Here is a 12,500-nt window from a genome sequence, read left to right as displayed (position 1 = left end):
AACAGATGATGCACATCCTCGTCGTCGTGGCTGCATAAACATGTTGACGATGATGCACGATGAATCCGAAATAAGAAGTGCTTTGTGTAAGCGGTTCCGAGTCTTAGGCGATGAATGAGTGTGTCGATACGTCTTGGGAGCTGGGGGTCTAATACGCTTTGCGAAGTGGGCGGAACGCCAGCACGATGCTGCGGGAGCTGCACACTACGCCCGCCGTTATTGACGTTACTTTGCGCGGTCAGGTTCTTTTGACATCTCCCCGAATCTGACCGCGCAGGCTTCGCGCGACGCGGAAAAGGGAGCGCGGTTATTGCGATACGCGGATACATGCGTGGCTGTCACTACAAACCTTCGGGACTGACGCGAGCGAGGAATGACAGTGCGTCGCAGCTGCACCCTCCTCGTTCTCGCTCGTGTGTTTGGAACAGCGAAACGTACAACAACAAAAGAAAAACGTAACCTATAGTATGTTGTTTTGACGTGAAACAGGACGCATATAGCATGGATGGACTGAGGCACTCCGGCCTATTTTCATATACGAACTATGTTCTCCTATTGGAATTTCTTGTAGTGCACAGACACGTATGCGAGATTACGTTTCACCCCTGAGCGCATGATATCTTATATCGTAGAGCATTCCAGTAGTGTGCATCTGCATAAACTGCAGCTCAGCATTACTTCTTAGGATTTAATAATAATAATAATAATATCTGGGGTTTAACGTCCCAAAACCACTATATGATTATGAGAGACGCCGTAGTGGAGGGCTCCGGAAATTTCGACCACCTGGGGTTCTTTAACGTGCACCTAAATCTAAGTACACGGGCCTCAAACATTTTCGCCTCCATCGAAAATGCAGCCGCCGCGGCCGGGATTCGATACCGCGACCTTCGGGTCAGCAGTCGAGCGCCATAACCACTAGACCACCATGGCGGGGCTACTTCTTAGGATTTGTCTCAGGCTTAACATTATTACTAGGACGTTTTATTCTCGGTAGCCAAAGTGACAGTTGCTTGTACCATAACTTTGTCAGCTTCGTTCTTAGCAGTCCACCAATATCCTGGAAGGCATGACTCGCAGATATTTACGACTGCAACCGATGTAGGAAATATCTTTCACCAGATGAAACGCAGCTTATGTCCATTGTTATACTAATGAACAAGCTACGTTTGTATAAACATTGGTGATAAACTTTGCTGGCACATCCGTCCGTCCGTCCGTCCATCCGTCCATCCGTCTATCTATCTATCTATCTATCTATCTATCTATCTATCTATCTATCTATCTATCTATCTATCTATCTATCTATCTATCTATCTATCTATCTATCTATCTATCTATCTATCTATCTATCTATCTATCTATCTATCTATCTATCTATCTATCTATCTATCTATCTATCTATCTATCTATCTATCTATCTATCTATCTATCTATCTATCTATCTATCTATCTATCTATCTATCTATCTATCTATCTATCTATCTATCTATCTATCTATCTGTCTGTCTGTCTGTCTGTCTGTCTGTCTGTCTGTCTGTCTGTCTGTCTGTCTGTCTGTCTGTCTGTCTGTCTGTCTGTCTGTCTGTCTGTCTGTCACAAAAGACGCTTTTACATGTCTGGTACAAAGAACACCGAAGAAAAATTATTGGCGCATAACTTACGAAACATCTGAAAGGGCGAAGTGTGTTTGTTAACGGTTGACGCTCACCATAACGCATCGATGGTTTAAGTGTGTGTGCACGTCGGCTTGCGCAGCTCCTCGGCAAACAAACTTTTCGCGGAGCAGCAAACTCGGCGAGCAAACTCTCCCGCGACGACCACACGCGCGCTTGCGAGCCGCCATGAGTGCACGGCCTCGAAGAGGTCGCCTGCTGGAATTCAGAACTCGACAGCCACGCTGATAACAAAAGTCATATAGAGACACAACATGGACGTTGTCTAGCGCAGCACTGGCCGGACGGTGCGCTCAATATCGCGCAGCTCTCACGAACTCAAGCTGGATGTCCGGCCGAGCCAATATGCCGGTCATAATAGCGTAGTTGCGAGGGTGTAGCCGGCAGCGTAATTATAAGCTTCTGTCAAGCAAATGACGCTTGCCGAAACTTCGATGTTTTTCTTCACTATAACGACGGCGTAATGGGCAGCTTGGATACTAAATAGCGTGGAGATTTCGCAGGCACGCTTCGGCACTCATGGTTCGTGCACAGCAGGGAGTGATGGTTTAAAGAAAACGTGAACAAATCGGCATACACATATTTTTTTTTTTGCGATAGTTTCCTGGAACGTGTGCGTGTGCGCTAGCCGGTGTGCGTGGGTGGGCAAATAGCGGTGGCGCCTGTTTATTTCCACGAGCCTATACGAAAAGCGCCGACGAAAATTCACACATTTCTGGCGTGATTTTCTTTGCAGTGAGTCCTCGTGTGAATGTCTTTTCTGGTTATTAATAAAATATCCCCGCTTCCTTTTTAAAAAAAATCATTTTTTGGTACGTCATGATGTACCGATTTAGCGTTAGTGTGCTCATTGAGGCACTAGTACTTTCTTTTGTTAGCTGAAAGAAGTTTGCACATCTGAAGGAGTCCGCTTTGTAGCAACACCGCTTACAGTAGCGTACGTAGCCAGAAAGCTTTTTTTCGGGGGGGGGGGGGGGGCATACTTTATGTATGTTCGTGCGTGCGTTTGTATGTGTTCCTGTATATATACACACGCAAAATTGAAAAATTCCGGGGGAGGGGGGCAGGTTTAAACCGCCCCTACCCCTGGCTACGCCAGTGACCGCTTATTAGGACTATGATGACTATTGTTTTATGTGCAATGCACTTATAGACCGAAGGCGAACAGCGGCATGTGGCATAGTCACGCAGTTTCAAGCGAAACAGCGCCGAGCTTGACCGCTAGGCCAAGAGAGGGCGCCACCATCCAACCATCTGAAAGTTTGAAGGTTTCGCCGCTAGGGTCGCTCCCACGCAGCAAGAACGTAGAATCAAAGTTTGACAGCTTGCATCTAAATGACAGACAAATAACAAATATATTCGCAAGAGTCGAGGAAAAAGTAGACGAACTACCAGGCACAGACTGGAAGTATAGTGAGCTGCTACATGTAATCACGAAAGAAATGGAAAAAGAGAAGAAAACTATTTGTTGGAAAGGAAAGAGAAAGCCAAAAAGTTGGTGGAACAAAGAAATCCGGGAGGCGATTGAGAAGCGGCGTGAGGCATCACGGCAGCACAGACAGGCAAAAAAGGAGAAGCGGCCACAGGACGAAGTCAACCAAATATGGGAAATATATTTAGAGCAAAAATCCATTGTGCAGAAATTAGTCGAGGCAAAAATTAAAGGCGAAAGTGAACGCTGGATGACAGAGATTCGCGAAAAGAAGAAGGCCGCGCCTAGGATATTTTGGAGCCACCTAAAAGCGCTGGGTAGGAAGTCTGTCACAATGCAACAACATATAGTAGATGAAGGAGGAAATCAATTGGAAGGGTATGAAGCGCTGGGTTACATCCGAAAGATAACAGCCGATTCGTTTAAAAAGGTCGCCCAGAGGATTCCCCCGGTGACTAAAAGTACGCAAAGGAGTGCAACCGCCGAAGATGTAGTACTAGAGAATTTCAATTGGAACAAGGCCGAAGGAAAAATTCCTAAACGCACTACTCCGGGCTTAGATGGGGTTACCGTCAGCCTCATTAACGAACTCGGACATAACACTAAAGAAGCACCGCTGAAAGCCGTAGAAAAGTGCTTACAGGAGAGGGAAATACCAGACAGTTGGCGAAAAAGTAGAATGAACTTAATCTATAAAGGCAGGGGAGAAAAGGATAACATTCGCTCGTATAGACCGTTAACCATTACATCGGTGCTATACAGGTTGGCGATGCAGGCTGTAAAATTAAAAATAGAAGCGTGGGTACAACAAAACGATATTTTGGGAGAACTTCAGAATGGATTTCGAATCGACAGACGGTTAGACGATAATCTGTTTGTTCTTACCCAATGTATAGAAATATCGAAATTAGAAAACAGGCCCTTATACGTAGCTTATCTAGATATCACCGGGGCGTATGACAACGTTAATCAGGAAATTTTGTGGGATATATTGAAAGAAGTGGGCATAGGTGACGACTGTATACAGCTTTTGGGGAAATATACCGAGAAAATACAGTTTGTATAGAATGGGAAGGAATAAGTAGCAAGGACAGCGTTGAAATTAGCGAGGGGCTGAGACAGGGATGTCCTTTGTCCCCGCTGTTATTCATGCTGTACATGGTGGGGATGGAAAAAGCGCTAGAAGGTAGCAACATTGGATTTAATTTGTCACACAAACAGGTCGGCACGATGGTTGAGCAGAAGCTTCCAGGTCTATTTTATGCTGATGATATTGTCTTATTTGCGGACAGTCAAGATGATATACAGCGACTGGCAGATATATGCGGAAGGGAATGTGAGGCTCTAGGACTAGGATTTAGTGCAACAAAATGTGGATTGATGGTATTCAATGATCACGAAGACCATGCGGTCTTAATACGGGGCCAAAAAATACCGAGGGTAGGCGAGTACAAGTACCTCGGAGTATGGGTAAATGAGGGGGATAGATATATGGAGGTACAAGAGAAAGCATCGGTAGCAAAGGGAAAGAGGATTGCTGCAATTATGAAGCACAGAGCTTTATGGGGATACAATAGGTACGAGGTGCTTCGAGGGCTGTGGAAGGGTGTGATGGTCCCGCGGCTTTCATTTGGGAACTCAGTGGTGTGCATGAAGTCAGAGGTGCAATCAGGAATGGATGTAAATCAAAGGACGGTGGGCCGCCTCGCGTTGGGCGCTCACGGGAAGACGACAAATGAGGCTGTAAAGGGTGATATGGGATGGACAGGCTTTGAAGTGAGGGAAGCTCAGAGCAAAATGAGATTCGAAGAGGGGCTGAGGAAAATGAAGGAGAGTAGATGGGCAGAGAAGGTTTTCACGTATTTGTATAGAAAAAGCGTTGACACGCAGTGGAGAAAAAGAACTAGGAGGCTCACCAGTAAATATACGGCTAGCAGTGCGGGCGATATGGCAACAAGGAGCATTAAGCGGAAGGTCAGAGAGGCGGAGAGGACTTATTGGATGACAGCGAGGGAAAAGAAGCCGGCTCTGAGTAACTACCGAAAGGGAAAAAACGAAATAAGGAGGGAAAGGTTTTATGATAATTCAAGGGGAAGCGCTTTACTGTTTGAAGCAAGGTCGGGCTGCCTTAGAACGCGTAGCTATAAAGCGAGATTCAGTAACGAAGAACAATGTACATGCTGCGGGGGAACTAGGGAAACGATGGAACATGTACTGATTGAATGTGGCGATATTCACCCAGGTATACGTGTGGGCGCGAGTCTACATGAAGCCTTGGGTTTTAGGGACAACAATGGAAAGCTGAACACGTCCACGATAGAAATAAGTAAGAGACGGTTAGAGTATTGGTGGCAGAAAAGTAGAGATAAAGTACAAAAATAAATAATGGGAAAAAATACGGTCATTCTGCCTTAAGAGGCAGAGAGATGGACCGTGAATTTATATATTTTGGTATAATAACATAGATTTAACCAATGTAGATAAGGTATTAGGCCAACATGAAACAAGGAAGTTTTTTTGCCCCGTTATAAAGGGGACGCTCATAGCATCCATCCATCCCATAGGAAGACGCCGGCTGACTGAGGGTCTTTCCCGCCATAAACGCCGCTGAGGAGACTCGCCGAGAACGACAGTGCGCGCTCGCTCAAGAACGGCAGTGCCGACTAAGACACATTAAATGCACAATTAAGTAATGTATAGTGGATGTTTCCTTGGATATAGGCGTATCATCTTCACTTGCTGTTCACCCGTATTCAAGTAGAACACCTCGAGTTCGTTGCTCGCCTTCAGTCAGTGCGCATGTGGCCCGACAAGGCAACGAGGCACCCTCTTGGTTCACTGTAAACACTCGGTTAGATCTGTTTAAGCTTAGTAAATTGGCCAGCTGCCACCGAAATGCGTGTAACGGGTCGAGGCTAAAAGCCGAGAGAAAACAGAGCACTCCAGAAGCAGCATATTTTTCGCTGAACTGACGAAACGAGCACAGATGCGGCAAGAGCATCTGCCTTCAGCTGTTGTTGCTTCAGCTAGCTATTTAATAGCGTACACGTACCCAGCAAATAAAGAGCAGAGGAAGGCATAACACAACACATAGAGCATGAGATACAACACACGACATTCCATACCCGTTGCTGCGAAGAAGTCTAATACTGCTTTGGCGAGTCTCATAGTGAGTTGAACAGCGAATATTAGGAAGTAAAGAAATAATCGATAACAATGCATTCGCCTAAGAAGACTCGACTCATTATCACCATCGTCTTCTCATTGTCTTCCTCTTGGTCTCATTCTGTTCCTTTTCTTCTCTTCTTCTCCTCCTCCTACTCAGTCGATTGTATTGACCCTCTCCCCCTTCTCCCCGGAAGCTTTCTAGGCGACACTATAATGCGATTACATCATCATATATTCATGATGCCGTCACAAATATCGGCGATCTGTGAGTTATGATGACGTGACATCCCATCTCGTATGACTCATCTCGTGTGACGTCATCCGATTTGTGGTTCCACTCGCGTTGGCGCTGACAACTGTTACGACGGTCACCTTTCCCGTTTAATGGGGCGTATAAAGCTGTCGTCTTAAATATAAAAAGAAAATAAAGCCTAGAAACGCGAGAGCAGCACAAAACGAGAACAGTTAGAAGCCGGGCGTTTCAGCAGCAAGTGCCCAAAGAGTATCGCCGTATCGTCCACAAGCCGGGTGCGAAGTGGGTTGACATGTGCCCTTGTTTGTGACGGCTGTGTGCAACCTTGACGCACACGACGCGCGGCTTGACCCATAGCGGACTCTGTGTGGTGCGAAATGCACATCCAGGGGTTGCTGTTAGGTTTTCTCATTTTCATGTTGCTACCAATGCCCATTTTGAACAGAGCCGACAGGAAAGGGAGATGAAATGACTGAAGAAGAGCAAGGAAGTTTGTCCAGTTTGCTACCCTGCCCGCGTAGAGGGGAAAGTAATTGGGGGTAAAGGAGAGAAAGAAAATTTACGGAGGTCAACAACACAGGAGTAAGGTCAGTTGCCCCATAATGGTTTATAAAAAAGGCAGAACAACAACAACGACAACAAAAATGAACATTGGGAGGTAACAAAAGACATATACGCGCACTAGCAGACGCGAGAAGTGAGAAAGTGCCAGTTTTTCAACAACAGCGACAAATTGTGAGTAATTAATATAGAGAAAAGCACAAAGAGCATATGAGGTTACAGAAAACGAAGAAATAGAGCAAAGAACGAGAAACAAGGCTGAGAACATAGAAAACAACGTAGCATGAGAACCTTCCTTATTCCACTCGTGGAGCGCAAATGCTTCCGCAATCACTGTATTCGCGTGCCGAATTGCCAAGGGAAGGCACCAACGGATCACGGAAGCTCTAAATGAAAGCTACGCCAACGTTACCCTGTCTAGGATGCTCACTCGTGCCTGCTTCATATTCATCAATTCTTATGAACATTCTCACAAAGCATCGATAAAACGCCATCCACACAATTACCGGCCAAGATGACGAAACGGAGGTTCGAGGTAGATGCTCCGAGCTGGCGCTTAAAAAGAAAATGCCAGAATTGAGGAAGATCGCCGAGAAATGACGTGTGCTTGACAGGATGGCATATTGCTTTCACACTCCATCGGCAGAGCGTACAAGGCGATACGCCTTGGATGTTATGCTTTTTTTTAATTTCATTTGGCCTGGAAAGCTTCGGACCATGAAGATGTATGTTGAGAGAATACTTCGCAGCGGCATGCTGCATGCTTCTTTCCCTTTTGTGGGCCGCAGAAATGCTCAGACCCAAGCATTATTTTCGCATGGTCCATGGTGAAAGCTGGCGACCTGCGTTGCTCGCGTGGACGACCACTGACGTTAATACAGTTTCATAGGATTACCTTTTCTTAGCTCGTTTCATTCTTTAGGCAAGCCAGTCAGAGCCTCGTTGAAAAGCAAGAAGATGGCAGTGGTTCTTGTTTGATGCAAGAAAAGTTACTATCGGCTCGGGGAGACTTCGGAACTCTCGTATTTCTGGCATTCCTTCATAATTCTTTTGACATCTGTGTTGCACTGAAATTATTTCTGTTGCCTAACCGGAGAGGGGAAATACTGTCGGTGGGATACAGAGAGACCCATTCATTCTTTCAAAATCATCAGGCCCGCGTCATGCCACGTGGTGTCACCTGTCGCAGCTGGTAATCGGCGTCTGGAAAGAAGAAGCTGGAAAGGATATAAGCAGAGAAAGTAGATGAGGTTTTTTTTTCTTTTTACACCCTATACCTCTGCGATTCTTGGGCCCCGTAACATTCTACCTTCACAAAGGTGAAAGGGCGACGCTCATCTCCTTTCCAATTTCTTCTTTCCAGACGGCGATTACCAGCTGCGACACGCGACACCACGCGACATGACGTCAGCAATTAACCTGCTTAAAACTAACCGGCCTCCGACAAACATAGGTAATCCCATCGGAAGGTCGGCCAGCCTGTCTGAGACACTTTCTCCTGCTCATTCGACCTATTTGCACTTTGTGTTTTCATCTGTAGGCTCCCACCTTGATTTTGTAGCTTGTTCTTTTGTCTATTCTGTGCCTTCCGTGACTGTTTTTCTGTACCGCCTATGCACCGCAAGTTCCCTAAGCTTTGTTCAACATGTACCAACTAGATCAAAGGGGTTCTGCACTAAGGTACACGCAGTAACAAACAACTGGAGTACTCATTCGCGAGTTTTATTTTGCTCGAAAGCAGTTTCTTTAGAAGTAGTTCGATAACTACAGGACAATGTATTTCACTTACGATTACATTACAATATTATTTTACTTAAAAAACCTCGTTGCATAGACCTGTTTGTGTTTGATGGGGCCTTCGAGCAAATACCAAGGTAAATCTAGTCTGCGAGTCTAAAGAAACGAGACCGTTCCGATGCGTTCGACCCGTTTCCATTGCAGGTTTTTTTTAAAGGTGTCTGAACAGCGTAAAAATTTAATCTAATGAAATAGCGAGTATGTTTTCGTTTCCTTGCTTTTGAAAGCCCGAATAAATAAAACCATAGCAAAAGTTATCCATATGAATGCTATTTTGTGCGATGCGGGCAACGTACTTGGCTAAGCATTTTTGAAGATTATCGAAAAGTTAGGGTATAAAAAGTTGGCTGGCTTGGCAACAGGCACGTGTAAGCAGCCTTTGGAGCCCGTGAGGATGGGCCTTTTCTATAGTTCCACAGGCCTGCGTAATTGAAGTAGCCTCGTGCATCATACGCTATAATAGAATCTTCGAAGGACCCGATAATCGAATTCTGAAACAGAGCATTATGACAAAATAAAAGTGTATTCGTTTTGTGTTGAAAATTTGGAATAACTGAGCAAGGAAAATATTCTGAAAAGAAGTTGATCGAAGATTCTGGCTTGCAAAAATCGGCCTTGCGCTAAAAGAAAAAAAAAAAGGTAGCAAAATACACGGTGGAACCAACACAATGGCCGAGAGCACATGCAACCTAAATCTGACAGTCGTATAAAAAAATAAAGAGAGAATGTGGAAGTTTGTTAAACTCTGCTTGACGGCGTCGTGACAAAGGCAGACAAATCAGTACAACGTTGCGAAAAGCTGCGAGTCCTTATTATAGAACACTCGTATAATTAAATCCTCCGTTTTAATTGGTTTCTGCGAAAGCTGTGACGCGAGTCGCGGTCCGAACTTTATAAGAAACTGTCATGTCAGCTCGCGACGAAACTCGTTCTTGCGTGTATAAAAGAAACGAAGTAAATGTACCCTACATTGTAAACAGCGGCTCGTCGCTGTTTCATCGTTTGCTCCAGCGGATGTGCCATTCTTTTTTCAGAGAACTGCGCTTGCAACGAAACGTGAAGAGAAAAAGTCTCACTAAGCAATAACGTTTCAGCGTATTGCCAAGCTGTTGAAAGTGTCGCAGATGTCGCTTTTTCGCTGGCCGCAAATAGGCAACTATGAAGTTACTCCTATACGCACTTGCGATACAATACAGCTCGAGGGACTTAGGCAAAAGGCAGCTCATTATGCTGTTATGAGTAATCCATAACCGTAGATGTTATTACAAAGATTTTTTTTTTTACTGACCCGGAGCTCGTACTTATGGGAAGAACCAACGCTCGGAAAAACCAACTTAAAGCAACAAGAAATTTCTTCATCAAGGGGTTGATAAACTTTGGGTCCTTAATATTCGCTTAAAAAAAACAACGTTGAAACAAAGTTGCTTATAACATCTTAGCTATCTGTTACGCATTTGAGCGTCTTAAAAGTATACTAAAATTGCGACAGCACTATCGACTGGGCACTGCCTAATACTGCGAAGTTTTATCTGAGTTTGTATGTACGTACACTCTCGCCATGCTTAATTTCAGGTTGCATTCGAAGCTACTAACTGCTTTTTCAAATCTAGAACCCTAAGTGCCCATGTAAAAAAAAAATTGGCCGCATATCTGCGTGCTTCGCTGCAAATGTCGTCGAAGTACGATAGTCTTCTGCCGGCCGTACTACATGATCCTGGTCTCATCCGCTGCCAGCCGTGATGCTGTTCTCAGGGCTACCGCCAGGTGGCAGCACCATATCGTCGGCAGAGTGCTTTTTCGTGCATAGCGTCGCATTTTCAGCGCAGCCTAAGAAACACTAGGGTCTTTAGAACTACGTATCTATGTATTTTCTAGTAAAGTAACACACCACCTGATACTTAGGTATTGATGTTTCGCCTCAGATATGCGTAATATTTGCTTTTTGATCGACAATGTTCACAAGTATGAAAGCAGCTACCAGTTCAAGATGGCTGGGCGTTCAGCAAGTGTTTAAACTTTGGCCGGGTGGCTGAATCGTGTGACAGACAGACAGACAGACAGACAGACCAAAATTTCTGCGTTCAAGTATCCCAAGAAAGACTATCGTCTTTAAAAACTTCGAGGACGCTTGAGCTTCGCCTTCAAGAGTAGAACGCGATAGCGTAATCACGCCCTGTTCGCATCGCCTTCTCAATCGGCAGCCTCACTTCGTTTATCGGTGAACACTTTGACCGTGCCGTAAGAAAAGCAACGTCTGTGCACGTAACAGTGGCCTTTTCGGACCATCTTTGAATGCTTACTGCAAGCACAGTTGCGAAGTGCTCACTACCCCATAATTCTTCCTTTTGCTCATTGGAGATGTGCCCACTACGCGTCCGTAACGCAACACACGAAGCTGCACGCTTTGTTGATGCTGTTGATCGTGGTTCTGATTGATTATGCCTGAGCGCTTTGTAATGGGTGGGCCTTTAAAACGCCCACTCGTTGTGCAATTCACATATTTTGAAGCCTGTTTAGATTCTACTCTTCTGCCACGCAATATTACATGCGTTAAGAATACTCCGCGCGCTACATGCCATTTTTATGTTTCTTTTCTTGTTTTTTTTACTACTGGCGTTTTTAGTACTGGCGTGGCTCTGTGGTAGAACGCCTGCTTGCCTTGCAGAAGGCCTGGGTTCGATTTACACTGGAGCCGAATATTTTTCTTACTTATTTGCATCTATCTCGATTTTTCGGTCACGGGCAACGCTGATCTTTCGCTCACAACCAACGACGCCGACGCCGACGCCGACACCGGGATTTTTGCGAAACGAGCTCTTTAACGCTATCGCGTTAATATCATTTCAGGGCTCTCGCCAACTAAACGTGCTTGAGCTCATAAAGCACAGCTAAGATGATAACGTTTTCTACGAACATTGTCATTGCACAAGCAGTTTGGCGCAGCACTTGTTCAGCCATGATTGCAGCCTTGGGTATCTTTCCTTCAATATTTCTGTCGCCATTGTTGCACTTGGGGCTTTTAATATTCCTTGAAGCTATATCTAGTCAAGAAAAGAAGCATTGGAGGTCGAAGTAGATTCCAATTGCCACATGGAAGAATAAGAAAAGTGCAGGAAGTGCCGGTTATTCTTTTAAACTATCTGAGAGAGACTGGCCTAAGTGACACTTGGTAAACGTAATATTAGAAAGACACTCATGCGGAGCAATTGCTCCGCATGAGTGTCTGTCACCACACGAAGCCTGTCAGACTAAAACCGCTTGTAGCAACAGCATTATCACCACCACCAACGGCAAAAGTGTAGTCAGAAAAAAAAACGAAGACCGGGTTTTCGTCAGACCGAGATTACATTACGGATAAAACCTGTCGTACCTTAGTTATGTCGTTGCATTAATTGTACAAGCCAGGACCACTATATCTATTGTTCTGCGTTAGTACAGCAACATTGGACGGCGTATTTATCACTGCTGGTTATTGTTGAGGTTGCTCTCCAGGGATCAGGATCGCCATGAAAATAAAAACAACAATAACACATTACGCCGGTATTCCGAAGAAAAAAGTGCGGTGTGAAATAGGAAATAGATGGTTTACGGTTTTTGTCTGCTGTGCACAACC

At 45.0% G+C, this 12,500-nt stretch overlaps 1 protein-coding gene across 3 annotated transcripts in view; it reads right to left on the bottom strand.

The window, feature by feature from the left end:
* LOC119389529 (high affinity nerve growth factor receptor) overlaps nt 1-12,500 on the bottom strand; it is a 139,873-nt gene that overhangs the window by 110,654 nt on the left and 16,719 nt on the right. The window lies entirely within an intron of this gene.

The sequence above is a fragment of the Rhipicephalus sanguineus genome, chromosome 4 (genome assembly GCF_013339695.2).
Source record: "Rhipicephalus sanguineus isolate Rsan-2018 chromosome 4, BIME_Rsan_1.4, whole genome shotgun sequence".
In the NCBI taxonomy this organism is placed as follows: domain Eukaryota; kingdom Metazoa; phylum Arthropoda; class Arachnida; order Ixodida; family Ixodidae; genus Rhipicephalus; species Rhipicephalus sanguineus.
This window is presented reverse-complemented; position numbering and strand designations above follow the sequence as displayed.